Consider the following 20860-nt stretch of genomic DNA (forward strand, 5'->3'; position numbering starts at 1 on the left):
AAGAAAAGGATAGCTCAACTAGCTCTGGGCAAGCAGTGGTAAGGAACTAACGTTACCAAAAGGACTGTACGGTAGGTTCACCAAATAGGAGCTGTCAGTGTGACCTCCTGTCCCTAGCTTTTCTATGTAAATCACATAGATGACAAGCTATTGTTTTTTGTTATACTAAAATGCACAGCCCTTGTGTATCAACAGAATCCAAAGCACGATATATCAGTATGGCAACTGTAACTCCCATCTCAAACCAGAAAATGGACATTCTGTGATGTGCAGAATTTTATCCAGGTAGTGGTCTCGTGCAGTCCTAGGGCTCTGGTAGCAGAGACAAGGTAGGAGTAAGAAGTCACTACATAGTGTTCTGTAGGTTAGTAGGCAGCATCTCTGGACAGCTCATTTCCTGTAGTGTGTCCAGCCGTTATTCAGAGATCATTACCTGTCTGAGAGCATGGCTTTGGCATTGTGAGGAAGAGGTTGACTACTGACAAATGTTTCCTCATGGCTTTGACTTTCTGTATTACCTTGAATTGATTGTAGGTGGTTTTGTACAGTTTGCTAGGCGGTATCATGTATTTTCTTTTCAGTGCTATTCTTGGAACACTTCAGGTAAGAGATAGATACCAAATTTTCATCTGTTCGTGTTTGTCTATATATTTGCTTGTAAATAATATACCGTTGGAAATTTAAAATACCTAGAAACTAATTGTGGTATATTCCCATGCCATATTAATACATTTGCTCTGTTAGATGGATTAATATAAAGATGATCAGTATAGGATTCATATTTGTAAGTGATATGTTACTAGGAATCTTGTGGGGAAAGGATTTAAGAGCCATGCTGCTCATTACACAGCCATCTGAAATTTATTTTTTTAAATCTTTTGTCAAATTCAAACAAAAAATTTATGAAAGAGGATTTTTTCACTTTGAATTGGTGAATTGAATGTATCAAGAGACTCACAACTAGAAAGCAATATTATTTTAAACCTTTCTTACATTCCTAGAAAATATCTAATCTTTTTTATAGGAGAGCTTCTAAGTCAAAAAATAAAACTTTTTAATATATTCATGAGAACTAATAATTTATTATTAAAAATCTGGAAGTTCTGGTCAAACATATGAAACAATAAGTGAGGATACTAACAAATTGGATATTCATAACAACTTAAGCATACCCAGTTTGTTTCTTTTTCTTTTCACATAAATGTAGACACAAAATAACTTCAATATCAATGATTTATTCTCTCAACAACTCTGTTAAAGAGAGAAAGGAATGTTGACATGAGCAAGTGAATTCTGAAGGAAAGATAGGAGAAGAGAAATAAATCACTTTCAAATATTTTTCATGGCTAGAAGGCCTCCCTTCTATTTCCATTCATTTTGCACTTGACTCCTCATTAACATATGCCCTTATTCATCTTTTCATTAACAGAGATTCATAGCAACCTAGAAAGAGACAGACAGACATTGTAAGCTTTCTTGCATGATAGGGTGGAGGACAAAGTTGTCTTGTTTGTATAACTTTAGCCTTTTTGCTATTACTGAGGAGTAATAGAGCAACCTCACAAGAGCAACCCTGAATTATAGACGTTGGGATGATGAATGAGCAATTCATCCAGAGCTTCCTCTGGATAGGCAAACAGTCTTAGACCTGTGTGTGAACTACTCTTCAGGCAGCTGGGGAATAGGTCAAGTCAATGTCATTATTTCCCTGAAAGTACTTTCTGTTCTAGGCATGGAGTCTTTTCAAGGCAGCAAGAAGTATCACACAGATGACTCAGCGTCATGCACAGGTGCTGGCTGGATTCAGCCTCTGGACCTGGGATTATAGCCTATTCAGATAATCAGTGAGATGTTAAAGAATTCCAGTCCAGGATCAAAAACAAAGCAAGCATTTTCCTGTTTTGTTTTCCAGTTGGTTTCCCATGATCCTTTTTAAGTGTAAATTCTATTTATTTTCCTAAAATTCATAGTCAAATTACTGCCTTAGATCCTGACTTATTAACTGTTTCATTTCTCTTTGTGACATTACTGAACTATCTTTTTTCAGCTTTGCTGTCTTCGTCCATAAACATGAGGATACTATAACCTAATCCACAGTGATATTTCCAGGATTAAAGAGAGAACACATGGAAAACTATGACAAAATCTCTGGGACATAGAAAGTCAGTCCTCTTCCAAACACAGAAATCAGAGGTTTAGCCCTCCTAAGTATTTTGTTCTCATTCTTCAACTGTTTCTGGTAGATAACTATTAAAGATAAAAATGTGGGGTGCCTGGGTGGTTCAGTCGGTTAAGAGTCTGCCTTTGGCTTAGGTCATGATCTCAGGGTCCTGGGATTGAGCCCCTCATCCGGCTCCTTGCTAATACTTCCAAATTCCTTTATGGTCATGGGGAATCATTTAAAGGTGGAACCAAGTGTTTTTACATGTGTAAACTCATAGTCTGTTTTAATAATCAGTAGGAAAAAAAACATAAAACAAATGTTCTGATTAGTTAAAAGTTGGAATGTACTTGAGATCTTAAATTTTTTTTTTTTGCATAGTTAGACATTTTAAGACAATCAGACTTGTGGAACATGAAGCAGAGTGTGGTCAAAAGTCTTTATCTCAAAATTTATCTTGAAAAATATATCCAGTTATATCATTTTGATGTAGGAACAATCCTTTCCCTGCTATTAATATAATATTTAATATTATTATGAGTAAGCTTAATGCTTCCTAAAATTCCATTGTATCAGAAAACCCAAGATGACCTAATTTTCTTTTAATGGTTACTAGGGGTCTTACACAACTAAATGAAATTTCATCTATAAATAGTCTACTGAAATAAAGAATGTAACAATATAATTTTAGTCAACAGTGTAATTTTAGAATCATCTTTCCAAGATTGCTTTGAGGTTATACATATGGAAGGAATCAAAAATGTACATAAATAATCAAAGTGTGCAAAACTTACTTGGTAGAGGTTTGTAGAAACAAATCTTACTTTCATATCCTAATGATTTTCCAAATGTCCTTATGAATCAAATTCTATTCCTTTTTCTAATTTTGTAGGGACTCTCAAAAGACTTTTTTTACAGTTAAATTACTGCCAAGGTTGACTATGGTCATGAAATTATAAATCTCAGGGAAAATATTCTGGTTCTTTACCAAACATTGCAATGAAACAAATCATCTTAATTTCCAAGAATACATTATTATTTTTATTTTCTCTCTAATAATGTTCTCAGTTTCTGAGGTGCACCATGTTTTGGGGAAGTAACTTTAGAATGTACACTCTAAGACTTACTTTGGGGGTTGGTTTAGGATGGAAGCTGATTGAAATTTAACTGATTTAACTTGTCATAACATACAAAGGCTAAGAAACATAATTGAGAAAACATTCTGAAAATAAAGTTTAACTTGTTGATCTCTTATAATGTCTTGGTAAAATTTCAGCTGTCAAGGAATAATTAACCAATGAAATGAAAATAACATTAGTTAGATGTTTCACTAATGTATAGGTTACTATCTTAATAACTCTTATTTAGTATTCATTCAACACACATTCACTGAGCATTATCAGATGTGTAGTATCTTGTTAAATGTTCAAACACTTAAAGGGGCGGTAACCTCAAATTAAAACTCAGATAATAATTTATACAAACTAATGAACAATTCAAATCAAAGCAAAAGTATTTGATAATGACACAGGAGTTCAGAGAAAGGGGAAAGTGATTTATGAAGGAAAACCAGTTAAAGATGTGCCATATAAACAAGTGTTGAGGAGAATGGGCATGATTTGTATAGATAGACAGAGAAAGAAGATTTAAAAAACATTTTGAAATAAAGGTAACATAAATAGAAGCATGAGATCAAAAAAGAGTGTGTTGTATTTAAGAGACAGTCAGGAAACTATAAAGATCTCAATGGAATATTTATAGTAGTGTGAAATAAGGTTAGACAGAATTTTGAAAGCCAAGCTGAGTTTTTAAAATTTATACAATGAGCACTAAGGAATTATGAGAAGTTTTGGAAGAAGCCCTACCCTGCTGATGGTAGTGAAAATTGGTTGAATATTTCTGAAAATTTTTGTATTCTTTGACTCAACCTTGACAATTTTGGGACTCTATCCTGAGGGGAGACAATCAGAGGTGACTTAAAAATGAATATTCTACAGTGCTATTAATAACATCGAGAAACTGAACTTTGCCTAAGTGTCCAACAATAAGGATACAGTTAAATGAATTATGATACCTCTTGGAACATGATATGCTCATTGAACCCCAAGTTCTGAAAGAAAATCTATGACCCCAAAATGTAATCTATTTAGTAAATTAGGCTAAAAACAGATACTGATATAGTAATGAAGAATACACAAAAATATTAGCTCTGGTTATCAATGGGTGAGGAATATTCTGGGTGATTCTTTTGTCCTTTTCTGGACTTACAAACTTTATAACATGGAGTTTCTATAACTTTGTAGTACAAAATATTTCCAAAAAATAAATAATCATAAAGTAATTTGTGACAAGATACTGACCTAAAGATGTCTATATTTTGGGAAGAGCAACGTGTGAGACTATAGTGATAAGATATGGGGAGGCAGGAGGCATATATATCTGTATATGCTTGAAAGGATGATTAGAATGGAAAGAATAGGTGAGTGAAAGAAATATGATCAGGATTTGATATCTGCTCGGATGTAAGGTGTGAAGGAAAAATATTGTCAAAATGTCAAGCCTGAGAATTGAAATGAAAATCACTGCTTTCAATGATAAAATCAGTGATGATTTTGGTATTGAATTATTATATTTTAGGACCATACTAGGTACCCAGAATATGAGAATGGAGCTTATATGAAAAAGAGGAAGTACAAAATATGCATTTAAGGATCATCAAGTAGTATTTTAAGCTGTTAGAGATGATCAGCTAGAAATAAAAAGACAGCAGAATGAAGGGAAACCCAACTTGAACCTTGGAGAATAAAATCTATAAATGGAGGAGGATAAAACAGCAAATAGCATAAAGAAAAGTGGTCAAGGAGCAGGAAGTTGGAGAATGGAGTAATCTACAATGTCACTGGAAAACGATAAAAGGAAAGGAGTGTTTCAATGTGACATTTGTTAGTGTTGTCAAATATGGTAGTGTTCTGAAAAAAAATGTGTTGCAAAAGAACATCACCAACATAGAACGTTAATAAGGGGATGGACAGAGGGGAGGCTTGTGTGCATCCTTAGTAACTACAGACTTAAAGTTGGATTAGAAGCTGTTGTTTAAAAATCTGGTATAACGTGATGAAGCTGTGAATATTTGGACATTGTCATTTGTTTCCTACCTCGAGTCCATGTGCACAATGATGTCCATGAATGAAGTGTCTGATGCTTTCTCTACTATTTTTATTTCAGGCAACTACCTTAGGTAGAATTGAGAATTTTACAAAGCGTTTTCCTAAAACTTCAATTCCATAGGATTTTACTAGTGTGAGAGTTAAATAAATAGTATCCTGGAGTAAAGTGATTTGGGAAAATACGGAATTACACAAAACTAAGAAGGTTTCTTTAAAGAAAGACTTCATGTAACTTACGGTTTTTATATATACTGTGAATGTCCACAGAGGGGTTTTGGAACAAAACAATTTCCACAATTCACTGAGCATAGAATTCTTTTTTCATGGAGCACCTCCTAGACTAATTTTCTGTGGACCTGATAGTGGGAAATAATGACAGACCTACTGCAGTGAGAAGTTTGGCAACTCTCCCCATTCCCAAGGATCACCTATCCTACAACTTCAGTTTTGAGCTCTTCAAGTTCAGAACAACAGAGATGCTAATTACAGTATGTTTATGGAACTTCTCCTCATCTTTCACAGTTTTTATTTAGAATTACTTAGTAAAATATTCTTCAGAAGGTAACTGCAGCTGACATAAGACCAAATAGTTGCTGCTCTTCTTGAAAAAAGTAAAATGTGATTTTTGATCTTTGATGATATTTAGCATTCCAGTTCTTTCCTTTAAGAAGAGCTATCATTTGGCTGTAGTAAATAGTTTAACAATAATTTGAGGAAAATTAATTTCAAGACTTAATTATTAACCTCACATTCAGTATTTTCTTTTCTGTTACATCACAAATATGGACTATTTTTCAGTCATACACCTGAACTGGCTCAACATTCTCCACTTTCTCTACTTACTGACTTTTGTTCCCTAAACATTATTTTATGAAAAGGATATCTATGACTCCTAGGCCGAAAACCCCCATAGAAGAACTCTGTGCCTACTAATATCAAATAATTTGCCACTCTGCATCATAGTTACCTGCTCTCTGGTCCGTCTTTGTACTAAATGTGTTTGGAATCAGTAAATGTGTAGTGTCTAGGATCTAGTCATTGCTTAATAATGGTTGAATAAGTATGAGTTAATTAATGGGTCTTCTGTGCATTTATGAATTCTGAAACTCTATAGAAAGTGTTTGGTTATAGGAGGTTATAGAAAGCCCAAATGATTTAGAAATGCAATATGTATTTTTTTTTTACTTTTTGAATCACTTCCTTTGGATTTTTCCCACGCCAGTGAGTTTTCCAGAATTCAAATTTTTTTATTTAAAGCTATCCTTTACAAATATCAAACGAGAAATTTCTCCCAACGCTTCATCTTCCTTCTTTCTTCTTTTTTCTAATAACCTTCCTTTCCTTCATCCTTTAAAATGAGCAGATGGGCTGTTCTAAAGTTTTTGCAAATTTACTTGCTAAACATTCTTACAGACTAAGTAAGCAACAATTGAAAATGAAATCCAACAGTTGTTTTACTGTTCTCCCATCAACTGGAGCAATAAAGTGATTCCACAGGAGCGCTTCTGCCACTAGAAAATGTGATAGTGTCGTATTCTGTTTCCTTTTACTTTCATAAGTGATAATAGATGATTTCTTCTTGTTTCTCCCTCTCTTCTTTCTTGCGTTCTTCTGCATATGCCAGTGATTTCAAATTCTTTTAGCTGCAGAAACTTTCTTTAAAAATGTCTTATGTATTTTTCTAGTTACAGAAAAGTAGACCTGCTCGGTATGGCAATTGGGGAAAGTGGGAGGTGAACTCCCACCTTGTTTTAAGCTCTGCAGTGGCCTCTGTGATGTATCCATGGAACATAAATGCAAAAGTTTGGTTATAGGAGGTTATAGAAAGCTCAGATGATTTAGAAACGCAATATGTATTTTGGACTAAAAGTTTAGCTTTTTTCTAAAGAATGCAGGACTCTAGCTGACATTTTAATCTCAAGTCTGCCCTTCTATAGTAGGACTCGCTAGGCTTCAAAGTTACGATCAAATCTTCAATGCTGATAATCAAGTGATAGAATATTTAAAGTCATTCGGTAAACAGAAAACACAGAATCATACTTTGGCTTGTGTGCTTGTTTAATGGAGGCCCCATAAGCTGTGTTTTTGTCTGAAAATAGATATGTAAATATGGAAGAGGAAATAATAGGGATCTAGATGATTTAGAGCATTAATACAAATGAGACATAAAAAAATTTACCTCTAGGCTAGTAATCTGAATTTTCCCAGAACAATAACAACTAAAAATTGTCAACCTCTGACAGCTGTTTGATGGTTGATAGAAAATGGGACTCTCCATCTCATTCACATTATGCAGGTGTCCACATGTTTAAAAAAATCATAATTGGCACTAATTGAGACTATTGTTGGCAGCTTTAGCAAGAAGGCCAGACACTGAGTGGGCAGGAAGATCTGCCTGGCTTCTCAGCCCCAGACTTCCTGGCAGGTCACTGCTGAATTGCATTAACAAAGCTAAGTTATTCTTGCTCTTCTAATTCTGTAGAAAGAGAAACTCAATTTGCTGTTACTAGCAAAATAAACAATTCCAGTACATTTATTACTATACATTCATTACATATATTGGGAAGTCCAGGCTCAGGATGATCTTTGGTAATAAGAATGGGCACACGCATTATGCGTCACTCCTTTTGAGAAGGCAGTGTAGCCAGATCATTGGCACAAGCTCTGCACAGTTAACATCCACCCGATTGACAGGAGAGGTAATTCTTATTAAGTGTGCGATGGACCTGTATCAGCTGATCTTATGAGCTTTGCTTTTAGGACTCGCTGCCAATACCTCTGTTACGGCCTTTGTATTTCAGTTGTAATGTGTGACTCGTATTTGCCACTAGACAAATTTGTGACTTTTATCTTGTTCGCACATGAAAATGAAGTTGGCAATTAACCTTATTGTCTTGGGATTCCCATCCTGAAGAGTATTTTTATATTTTCCGTGATGATAAGATTGTAAGCATAGAAGATTCATTCTCCTTGGTTGAGGAAGAGAGAAAAAGTGTGTCTGCGTAGGCCAATCAATGTGAAAAAGGTGCTTGGTGTTGGTTTTTAGTAAGTGTATTTACAAATTATTCAGCTTTACAGGCCCACATTCAGTTTTACATTCAGATGCAGGCCTGGGTTGGGGATGGGAGGAAGATAAAGCTCTGAAGTGGGGTACCTAATCATATGAAGGTTTGCAGTTTTGTTAGGAATAATAGAGAAGCAATATTGAGAGCTGTGGGGTTAATGAACACGGATGTGGCTTTCATGTGCAAATTTCTTTTGATTAGATGGAACAACAATTCCCAGAGTTGAGACTGGTGTCCACACACCCAGGCCTGCATCTGCATGTAAATGGCTTCATTAGAGGCCAGATCTGTGTGCACTGATGAACTGTACAAGGCACTCACAGAGTCTCTGCTTCGTGGGCTGCTTTCTTGCTGTGTCTGTTTCCTGCTCAGAAAATAAGTGATATATTTCTTCTTTCTGCCAAGCTGTTGAAAAAAAAGGATAGATTGAGAACACAAAGGGGTGAGGCCAGTGTACTGTTAACATATTTGTGCTCTTTTTCGTATTCTTACAGACTGCAGATTGGAAACATATCCTTTTATATTTCTGAGTGAAATTAAACTTCCTCAAATTTACCCAGCCGTTATCAAGGTTAGAGTTTTTGTGGTTTGCCATTTATTCAGTGCTGACAGGAGAATGGCCCTTGTCTCCAACAAGAGTATCACTGAATATACAAAGAACCTGACTGTCTGCTCCTTCTACCTAGGTTGAACCAGACCTCTAAAACTCCCTGGGTTTTTACTTTATGATTCAGGGCTTACTGTTAAGGAGAACAGTCTCCTTTGTGAGAGAAAAGGATGCAAGATGTTGTCGACATTTGGTTAATGAAATTCTGAAGCATCATTAGTTTGGATTTCTAGGGAACTTTTATCAATAACCAGTTGATTTATAAATCGAACTGGTTTGCTTTCAGCCATAGTCCACTTATTTCAGATGGAGTTCATTGTTGCCTAGTTTTGGGTGGTGCTAACTTTGTGGGCTCTGAAGTAGTAAGACCTGTATTATATAATAAAAAGAGTTGCCAGGTTATTCCTGCTCACAATTTTTTGGGGAAGCAGTTTTAATAACTTTATTGAGGCTTAATTTACAAACCGTAAGATGCATAGTAAATGTTTAAGTGCAGTGAAAAATTTTGCTACGTTTGTATACCATAATCAAGATATACAACATTTTCTGACCCCAACAGATTTCCTTGTGCCCCTTCCTAATCACCTTTCCCTGTCCCCCAGCCTTTGATGACATTGATCTGCTTTCAATCGATGTATTAGATTTTCTTCCCTGCAGCTTTAAATAAATGGTATCACATGTATTCTTTTCTGTCTGACTTTTGCTCTCAGCATAATGTTTGAAATATTCATCCACATCATTTGTAACTTATTCCTTTTAACTGCTGAGGAATGTTCATTTTGATGTACGACGATTTGTTTATCCATTTACCTGCTGATGTTCTTTTAGGTTGTTTCCAGTTTGGGACTGTAATGAATAAACTTGCTGTAAACATTTGTGTACAAATCTTTATTTGAACTTATGTTTTTATTTCTTTTGAGTAAGTACCTATGATTGCTGGTTCATATTGTAAGAGGATGCTGAACTTTATTAGAAACTTCCGAACTGTGCTAATGTGACTCTACCAGTTTGCATTCCCACTGGCAATGTGTACGAATCCCAGCTGTTCCGTAGTCTAGCTGACATTCAGTATTGACCACCTTTTAAATTTTATCCCCCCCTTCTAATGACTATTAAATGGTATTTCACTGCATTTTCATCTCATTTCATTTCACTTCACTTCATTTCATTTCGTATTTCACTAAATTTTCATTTCCTGGGAGATTAATAACGAACATTTTTCCTATAACATTGGCTTTGCGTATGTCTTCTTTTGTGAAGTTTTGCTTCATTTTTGATACTTTTGCATTCCCCTTTTTGGGTACATATGACTTCTTTAAATATTCTGGATCTGGCTACGAGCTCATTTTCAGAAATATTAATTGCAAATATTTGCTCCTAGTTAGTGTCATGCCTTTTCATTTTCCTGATCATGTCTTTTGAAGAGAATTTTTTTTAAATCGTGAAGCTCAATTGATTGTTTCTTTTATGTTATTGCTTTTTATGGACTCTAAAAAATATTTGTCTTCTGTAAGGTCACAAAAATTTATTTCCTAGAAATTTTATAGTTTTAACTTTTATGTTTAATTCTAGCTCCATTTCAAGTTAATTTTTGTGTGTGGTGTAAGATAAGGTTTGAGATTTTGGTTTTTTTTCCTTATAATTATATTGTTATTTTATCACTGTTTCTTGAAAAACACTTATCTTTTCACCATTGAATTGCCCTAGCAACTTGTAAAAAATCAAATAAGTTGCTAAATTGGGTGAGTTGCTAAATCAAGTATATATTTGTGGGTTTACTTCTGGAATCCTTCTTCTGTTTCATTGATCTGTATCTCTATCTTTAAGCCAGTACCACATTATTTAAATTATTGTAGCTTTGAATAAGTCTTGAAATCAAGTAGTGTAATTCTTTCACTTTTTTTCTTTATCTTCAGTTTTCATTATTCTTGATCCTTTGAATTTTCATATAAATGTTAGAGGCAGCTTATTAATGTCTACCAAAAAAAAACTGTTCAAATTTTTATTGTACTGAAGTAGAATCTAGAGCTCAGTTTGGGGAGAATTAAATTTTAACCATATTGAATATTGTAATTCATCAGCATGGTATATCTCTCCGTTTATTTGGATCTTAGATTTTTCTTAGAAATCTTTTATAATTTTCAGTGTGCAGATCTTACAAAAATTGCTAATTTAGCCATTGAATTTGGATGCTGTTCTAAATGTTATTGTTTTAATTTTGGTTTCCATTTTTTTCCAGGATATAGAAATAAAAATAATTTCTGCATATTCACCTAATATTTTGATAACTAGCTAAAGTTATTTATTAGTTCTTTTTTATTGAAAGTACTTTATTTTATTTTATTTTATTGTGTGATTTTTAAATGATTATTTATGCCAGATTCTATGCTAAGCATAGAACAAACATTACCTCATTCCGTCATTAAACAATTTTTGGGATAGATTCTATTATTATTTTTAACAGCTTTATTGAGGTATAATTGATGTACAAAGAACTGCGTATATTTAACGTGTACAATTTTGATGGGTTTGTACACATGCAAACACTTATAATACCATCCCCATAATCGAGATAACAGATCTATCCAACACCTCCCAGAGTTTTCTTGTATCCCATTTTTTTGTGGGGAGAGGGGTAAGTAAACCACAATATGACAGTTCCATTTTAAACAAATTTTGAAGTGCACAATACTGTATTGTTAATTCTAGGCACTAGTATGCGGTACAGCAGATCTCTAGAACTTATTCATCTGGCATAAGTGAAACTTTATACCCTTTGAATAACACCTTCCCATCTCCCCCATTCCTTAGGGGGAGTAGTATATTCTCTAGTACTATATTCTCTCCTTCCGTCGGTTTGGCTATTTTAAATACTTCATATAAGTGAAATCATTCAGTATTTATCCTTCTGTGACTGGCTTATTTCACCGAGCATAAGAAATATTAGAGAGGTTGTGGAGAAATTGGAACCGTGTTGGTAAGAATGTAAAATGGTATAGCAACTCTGCAAAACAGTATGGAGGTCCCTCAAAAAATTAAAAATAGACCTACCATATGATCTAGCAATTCCACTGTGGATATATATAGGACATAATTGAAATCAGGATCTCAAAGAGATACCAGCTCCCTCATATTCATTGAATCACTGTTCACAATACCAAAATATGGAAACAACCCAAGTTTCATCAACAGATAAACAGATACAGAAAATGTGGTATACAAATACAGTGGAATATTATTTGATGTTTACAAATAAGGAAATTCTTGGGGTGCGTCGGGGGGGTACAGTGGATTAAACATTCAACTCTTGATTCTAGCTCAGGCTGTGATCTAGGAGTCATAGGATCAAGCCCTGCATCAGGCTCTGTGCTCAGTGGGGAGTCTGCTTGAGATTCTCTCCCTCTCCTGCCCCTCCCCCTGCTTGCTTTCTCTCTTGCTCAAATAAATAAGTAAATATTTTAAAAAATTATTTAAAAAATTTAAGGAAGTCTTGCTATTTGCAACATCATTTATTAATTCTTGAATGACATTCTTACTCTTAAACCAAACTTGCATTCTTGAAATAAACTTCATGATGTAATACCCTTTTTATACATTGCTGGTTTTCATTTGCTAATATTTTGTGAAGGCTTTTTGCATCTGTGTCCATGAAGATATTATTTTCTTGTAGAGTCTGCCTGATTTTGGTATCTGGGTAATGCTTTCTTCATAAACTTCACTGACAACTTTTCCTTTCTTCTCAATTATTCGTTAAAGTTTGTGAAAGACTGGCATTCATTCTTCCTTAAATGTTTGATAGAATTGTTTAGTATGAACAGCCAGAACCTGTTTTTTCTTTATGGAAAAGTTCTTAACTAAAATTCAATTTCTTTAGCATATATAGGAATAGAGTTTCAGTTTCTTTCTGAATCAGTTTTGTATTATGTCTTTTAGTTAATTAGTCTGTCTCATCTGAGTTTTCAAATTTATTGACAGTTTTCATGTAATTCTTTTCTTATTCTTTTAGTATCTGTAAGATGTGCAGTGTTCTATATTTTATTCCCAACATTGCTATTTTTGTCTTCTTTCCGTTTTTGTTTTGTTGTTTTTGTTGGTTTTGATAAATCTAGCAAGTGATTTACCAATTTTATGGGTCTTTTGCAAGGTTTTATTGATTTTCTCCATTCTGTTTTCTGTTACATTTGTTTTATCTTATGTCTTTAACATTTTTTACCTTTTGCTATTGTATTCTGTTTGCTCTTCCTTTTTAGTTTGTTCATGCAAAAACTTAGATCATTGATCTGAGACCCCTTTTTTCTAATCTAAGCATTTAAAATTAAAATTACATTTTTCCCACCTACACTGCTTTTTTGACATACTGTATTTTCACTTTCATTCTGTGCAAAATAATTTCTAATTTCTTTTGCAGTTTCTTCTTTGAATCAAGAGTTATTTAAACTTGTGTTTTAAACTTTTCAGATACTAGGGGTTTCTATATATTTTTCTGTTATTGATTTCTATTTTAATTCGGTTTGGTCAGAAGATACGCTCTTATGGGGCGCCTGGGTAGCGCAGTCGTTAAAGCGTCTGCCTCCGGCTCAGGGCGTGATCCTGGCGTGACGGGATCGAGTCCCACGTCAGGCTCCTCCGCTGGGAGCCTGCTTCTTCCTCTCCTGCTCCCCCTGCTGTGTTCCCTCTCTCGCTGGCTGTCTCTCTGTCACATAAATAAATAAAATCTTTAAAAAAAAAAAAAAAAAGAAGATACGCTCTTATGATTTCAGTCTCTTTCAATTTATTTAGTCTTGCTTTATGGTCTTTCTTTATCAATGTTTCTTATGTTCTTGGAACTAATGTGCACTCTGATGATGTAGCTGGAGTATTCTATAATGTCAATTAGATGAAGTTAGTAGGCAGTGTTGTTTAAGTTTCCTGTAAGTTTCCTTATTTTCTGCCAAGAGTATTAAAGTCTTCAGCTGCAATGTGGAAGTTTATTTCTCCTTTCAGTTGTCATATTTTGCTTCAAGTATTTTGAAGATTTGTTACTGGATATATATACACTTAGAGCTTTTAGGTTCTATTAGTGAGTTGACCCTTTAGTCATTATGAGTTATCTTTTGCTATCATTCATAATATCCCTTGTTTTGAAGTCTGCCTTGTCTGATATTTACAGAACTCCAACTTTCCTATTATTCCTTGCAAGGTCTGTCTGTTTTTCCAGAATTTACTTTTAACCTATCTATTTCTTTGTATTAAAAATGCGTTTCTCAGAGAGAACAAATAGGTCTTGCCTTTTTATCCAGTGTGTCAATCTCTCCCCTTTAATTGAGGTACTTAGATCATTTACATTTAATCTAAGTATCAATTTCATTAGGTTCATATCTGTACTATACTATTTGTTTAAAACAATTTTTCCCATCTGTTCTTTTCCCCTTTTTTTGCTGCCATATTTTGCATTAATTGAGGAAATTTTGATTTTCTCATTCTAAATCACTGATTGGTTTATTAACCATATCTTTTAGGAGTTGCTCCACATTTTGCAATATAAATCTTTCACTTATAATAATCTACTTTCAAATGATATTTTACCACTTCACACATAATAACAATTTTCTAATTTATGCAAGTGACTTGACCCTCATATGAGAAAATTTAATGTAATTCAAAATCCATATCTCAGCCTATTGGTACTGGCCTATTTTTCATAGGAAACACATTATTGCTGTCCTGCACATACAGGCTTTTGGTCACAAGGGTACTGGGTTAAGGTGGCAAGGATATAATGACAGAATTTTCATGAAACATAAGACAGGGTAGGCACTTGGAAGTTGTGTTTTATATATCAGTGTATCCACAGAGCATGGCACAGGGTCACATCAGGTTCATCTAGAGTTCTGAAACTATATGTAGTCAGAAGATGAATATATGACCCTGAATATATGAATAGCATAACCTGGACAAAGAGCCAAGAGGTCTAGTACACCATTAAATTGTCCAGAGTGCCTTTGCTACCTCTTTTTGCTTATTATAATTTCATTTAAATAATTTCATATATTTGAAAATATGTTTATGAGGAGAGAGGTTAAACTTGTTGGATAAAGAGTTTTAAATCTTTTCATGTAAAACTATCAAATGTACTCCTTTAAACTTAGATTATATATTCTCCTGTGATGCTGGAATGAACCTGAGCAATTTTGGGAAGACATGGTAAGTCAGAGTAGTCTCTATCTCTTTCTTTGCTTTTTCCTGTGGCCCCTAGAAAGCCATGGCTAATGAAGAAGGATGCTGTGTTAGCACAAGGTTTGAAGGTAGGAGAAATCCCAAAGGCAAAAAAATGAATTAGAATATTCTGAAGAAAATGGTCTTGTGCTGTGTGTCTATGTATTTTTTATCCAAAATGTTATTGTTTAAATTAGATGCTATTTTGATACAATTTTGCAAAGCCTACCTTGTTCTTTTTTTGATTGGTTGTTGTTAAATTTAATGTTAAACTTTTTACTCTTTTTGGGGAGGCAAGTAGGCAAAAATGTATTTCCAAGACTTGTTTTGGTTAACTTTCACAAATTATGAATTAAGATATTATTTCCAAGAGTTATGATCATTAATTATTTCTACTGTCAGAAGAAGAAAAGTGGCATATGTTTATTATATGACATATCTAAGTCACTTCCTTTTTTAAAAACAAGATTTTATTTATTTGTTTTATTTTAGAGAGAAAGAGAAAGAGAGAGAGGAGGGAGGTGCAGAGAGAGAGGGAGAGGAGGAACCTCAAGCAGATTCTGTGCTGAACGCAGGTCCCAATATAGGGCTCAGTCTCATGACCCTGAGATCATGACCTGAGAGGAAACCAAGAGTCAGATGCTTAACTGACTGAGCCACCCAGGTACCCCTAAATCACTTCTTTTTATGTTAATTTCTTCTCGTATACTGAAGTCAAAACATCTATTCTCCGCCTAAATTTTTTGAAGACTCTATAGCCTAATTAATTTATTTTCTAATTAAATATGTGTGTTTAATAAATGACATTTTTAAAGTTTTAAAATGGAATTATTGTAAAGAGAAATTCTTCTCAATATTCTTTTTTTAAAGATTTTTTATTTATTTATTTGACAGAGATAGAGACAGCCAGCGAGAGAGGGAACACAAGCAGGGGGAGTGGGAGAGGAAGAAGCAGGCTCATAGCAGAGGAGCCCGATGTGGGGCTCGATCCCATAAAGCTGGGATCACGCCCCGAGCCAAAGGCAGATGCTTAACTGGTGTGCCACCCAGGCGCCCCTCTTCTCAACATTCTATGAAATAAATTTCACTCTTTGAAATATCTACTGTTCAGGATGCCTTGGTTGGCTCAGTCAAATGTCTGCCTTCAGCTCAGGCCATGATCTCGGGTCCTGGATTTGAGACTTGCACTGGGCTCCTTGCTCTGTGGGTAGCCTGCTTCTCCCTCTGCCTGCTCCTCCCCCTGCTTGTGCTCTCTCCCCCTCTCTCTCTGACAAATAAATAAAATAAAATCCTAAAAGAAAAAAATATCTACTGTTCAAGGTCTCATTGATGACTGTATTAAATACATTTCTTTAGAGTTTTTATTTGCCGTAGAGGAGTTCTTTTGATGAAATAGTTCAAGTCACATAGAAATTTTCTTTCCTCTATGTGACTGTAAACTTCCAGTGACCCTTAGAACTCTGGGTCTCGGTGAAACATCACATCAGGGGTAGGTAAATTTTCTTCTGGAATTTCATCAAGCCATAGTAATTTCATTTGAAGTATTTATCAGAAATTTAAATCTCTTATATTATTTAACTTTCATATCCTATGATGTAGTAAATCATTCGATTTACTATAATGAACAAGGTCCAAGGGAGGTAAAAGAATGAAAGAAACATGGTTTCTGCCCATTTGACACTTAATTTAAATAGGGGAGCTGCTATAAACTGAAAGTTTTTATACCCCCACAAATTCATTTTTTGAACTCCTAGTCCCCAGTATGATGGTATTAGGAGATGGGAATGCTGGGATGCACTTAGGTCATGAGGATGGAGCCCTCATAATGGGATTAGTGCCCTTATATGAATAGACACATGACAGCATGGGATACACGAGAGTTCACTCTGTTTCTCTTTCTCTTTCACCATGTGAGGATACAATGAGAAAGTGGCCATCTATAAGCCAGGACGTAGGCTCTCAACAGACACCACATCTGTCAGTACTTTGATCTTGGATTTTTCAGCCTTTAGAACTGTAAGAAATAAATGTTGTTTAACCTATGGTATGTACTATAGAAGCTCAAACCTAAGATAGGAGCTAAGACATAAACATGGAGAATGCAGTGCCTTTTGTAAGAGATTTAGAGGCAAGAGAAAAAACTTTTGGGTGGTAGTTTGAGCAGAATGCTAATGACAGGCAGGGTTTTGATGGACACCTTGGCTGGAAGGACAGTTTATGAGTTATGGCATTATGAATACAAACATGCTGGAAGAAGTAGAGCTCATAATCTAAAATGCCCATTGGTTTTGTTCTTTTTGGTGGTAGTAGGTGTCTAGTAGAGAGGTAGAGGTTAAAGCTGCAAGCTATAACAAAATACTGATTTCAGAAGGTGACTGCAAGATTATGTAATCTAACCTAATTTTATAAATGAGAAAAATGAAGAACAAAGTTGTTTGCTCTCCAGTGCCTAGCTTAGTTTTTTTTTTTTTTTTTTAAATTCCATTTTGCTTCTTCAGAGTGTTCTGTCCAGGGGTCATATTTCAGAAAGGCCTGATCACTTTTCCATGTGTTCACATTTGATTTGGTAAAAAATGGTCATCACTTAAGGTTTTTGAGGAGGCAAGTGATATGATCAGAGTCATGCTGAGGAAGATTCCTCTGACAGCTATCTGGAGGATGGATTAGGATAGAGAGAGCCTGATGATGGGAAATAAATTATCAGTTGATTTAACAGCCCAGAACACTAATAAGAGTCTACGCTAGAATGATAACAATAGTAGTAAGAAAGAGGAGATGGTGATAGATAGATACAGACATATGTGTGTCTATAATACACACACACACAAGCACACTTTGCTGAGTGTTATCAATTGAATGTTTGTCTTCCACTAAAATTCGTATGTTGGAGCCCTAATCTCTAATGTGATGGTATTGAAAGTGGAGCCTTTGGGGATAATTAGGTCACAAAGGTGGGAACACTGATGAATGAGGTTAGTGACCTTATGAGAAGACATGTGAGAGAGATGTGAGGATGTAGCTGGATGACTTCTGTCTGCAAACCAAGAAGAGGGGTTTCACTTGACATGGAACTTGCAGGCACCTTGATATTGGACTTCCCAGTCTCCATAACTGTAAGAAATAAATGTGCATTGTTAAAGCCACCCAGTCTACAGTAATTTGTTATAGTATCCTGGGCTAAGACACTTAGGGTAGAAGTGGCCGGATGGATTGTCTGAGTGTGGGAGACTACGGTGAAGAACCAGTGGACAATGACTTGGAAATGTGGAGTCATGGTAATCTGGAGTAAGGCAGCATTGTTACCAGAAATAGGCCATTGCTCTGATCTAATAAGAATCACATGCCTGTGCACACATGTGCAGATGCACACACACGCAGACACAAAATCACACTGAAAAGCTTTATTTCCACTGTAGGGAGAGCATCTCTCAAAGAGCTGGTTCATCTAGACAGGCTAGAAATTGGGACACAGCAATAATTCCTCTGGAGCCATTATTCAAGAGGGCCAACTGTGTGGTGGAGATATATCAGATGACAGGTCAGCCACTCAGAGGATGAAAGCCTGTCTCTCTCTCCCAGGGCATAGCACATAACAAAAGGAATGAGGAAAAAAGAACCTAAGATGTATTCCAATGTGCTGGATTGTTTATTTTTTTTTATTATTAACATATAATGTATTATTTGTTTCAGGGGTACAGATCTGTGATTCACCAGTCTTACACAACACACAGCGCTCACCACAACACATAACCTCCCCAATGTCCATCACCCAACCACCCCATCCCCCCCAGCCCCCTCCCCTCCAGCAACCTCAGTCTGCTTCCTGAGATTAAGAGTCTCTTAAGGTTTGTCTCCCTCTCTGGTTTCATCTTGTTTCATTTTTTCCTCTCTTCCCCTAGGATCCTCTGCCTTGTTTCTGAAAGTCAATCAGAGAAAGACAAGTATCATATGATCTCACTGATAATATGGAATTTATGGATTGTAATTATTTTTAAAATTAGAGCTGAAAAAGACCCCATGAACCAACCTCGTATTTTATGTAATAGGAAGCAACACAAATAAATATGTATGTATTTTATGTCAAATGACAGAGTTTGACTAGTTGGTCTATAGGGTGAAATAACTTGCTCTAGAACCAGGTATCCTGACTCTCGGTCCAATTTTCTTTCCATTGCTTTAAGGATTTTGGCTAGAAACACAAAGGCAAAATTGTAAAGAAAATCATATGAAATGATATGAAAGGCTTAGGTTAAGACTGGGAAATTATGTTAGCTACTTGAGAACTGAATTTCTCAAGCTACATTGTGAGACCTGAAACCCTCTTTTCTGTGGTTGAAGCAAATACTTTCATTTACTCATTCTTGTTAATATCTGGTTACTTTTGCTAAACTTCCTGTTGTCCTAATTGAAAGGTAGAAAATAAGGCATTGTTACAGTAAAAGCACCTTGTGTGTTTTCATGCTTCCTACTTGGGAGACCAAAACTTATAAAAGGCTGGTTTTACAGTGAAAACCTTCACTACTGTAATCTTTCCATATGCATCAGTTCAGTTGAATAGTTTTATACCATCTGCTGCCCTCTTGTGGCCATATAATCCGCCTCCCTGTGCCCCAACTTGAAGCCCTTCATGGTTTTCGTCAGTCGAAATGGTTTCATCGGTCAGATAGAAACTGACATCTCAAACTATAATTAAACCTCCTTGGTACTGTACTTTATTACACCATTGTGTTTGTTTCAATTTGGCTCTAAAATATGTAGATGTTATATAATGCTAGTGATCATTTTAAATACAATATATCTTAATACATCATGGATTGAATATGTCTTCTGGGGGAATTTGGAAGTAATGCCTTTCACTTTTTCAAGTGGAATGTTAGATAAGCCATTTTATATTGGCAAATAATGTTCAAATATAGAAATAACCATCACCTACCACATAGTAAAATATGTAAAGTTGTAAAAAAAAGAAAACCATCAGGTAAATTCTTGCTCAAAGTGTATTGATTAAAGCATATCTTCATATAATACTGCTACTACTAATGGCAAAAGGAGAAATTGTTTCAGGTAAAATTATTAATTATGTGTTTTTAATAGGTTTTGAAAATTTGGTTTTCTAAGAGATTCTAAATTTCAATGCCAAGTAATACATGAACCAATACGTTCATCTCTAAAGTCATTACACTCCATTTTACAGTCTTCTCTTTTATATCAAGATTCCAATGTTCTTTTTTGGTCAAAAGAATAAAGCCAAAGCTCAACCAAGGATAAAGAATCCTTTTATTAAATTTGATGTACATGTCCCTGATAGTTCTCATTGCACTGCCTTTTATTTTCAGCTTCTCGTTACCATTTTAAATGAGGAACAGAGATATTTAACTTATTCAATATAATGCTTGAATGAAAACTAAAGAGCTGAATCAGAGTAGCACCATATACTCAGCTACTCTGAATACTCAGCAAAGCTGACAATCCATTTAAGGGGGACTTTTTTTTTTTTTTTTTGGATGTTGTTTAAAGACTATATTAGGTAATTCAAATGTTTCTATTAAAATGATTCCTAATTAAAATAAGAAGATGGGGAGAAAGGAAACAGAAATTAAATGTTAAAGTCTGCTGCTACTGCAGTGTTGATAATCGAAACTTTGTCACTCAGGAACACCCAAGA

At 34.9% G+C, this 20860-nt stretch overlaps 1 long non-coding RNA gene across 1 annotated transcript in view; it reads left to right on the top strand.

The window, feature by feature from the left end:
- LOC130542568 (uncharacterized) overlaps positions 1–18915 on the top strand; it is a 33341-nt gene extending 14426 nt beyond the window's left edge. The window contains exons 2-3 of the long non-coding RNA XR_008957220.1: positions 15129–15183; positions 18886–18915. This is a non-coding gene — a long non-coding RNA (uncharacterized LOC130542568). The remainder of the gene's footprint in view (positions 1–15128; positions 15184–18885) is intronic.
- Positions 18916–20860: the final 1945 nt, after the last annotated feature.

The sequence above is a fragment of the Ursus arctos genome, unplaced genomic scaffold (assembly GCF_023065955.2).
Source record: "Ursus arctos isolate Adak ecotype North America unplaced genomic scaffold, UrsArc2.0 scaffold_37, whole genome shotgun sequence".
Classification (NCBI taxonomy): domain Eukaryota; kingdom Metazoa; phylum Chordata; class Mammalia; order Carnivora; family Ursidae; genus Ursus; species Ursus arctos.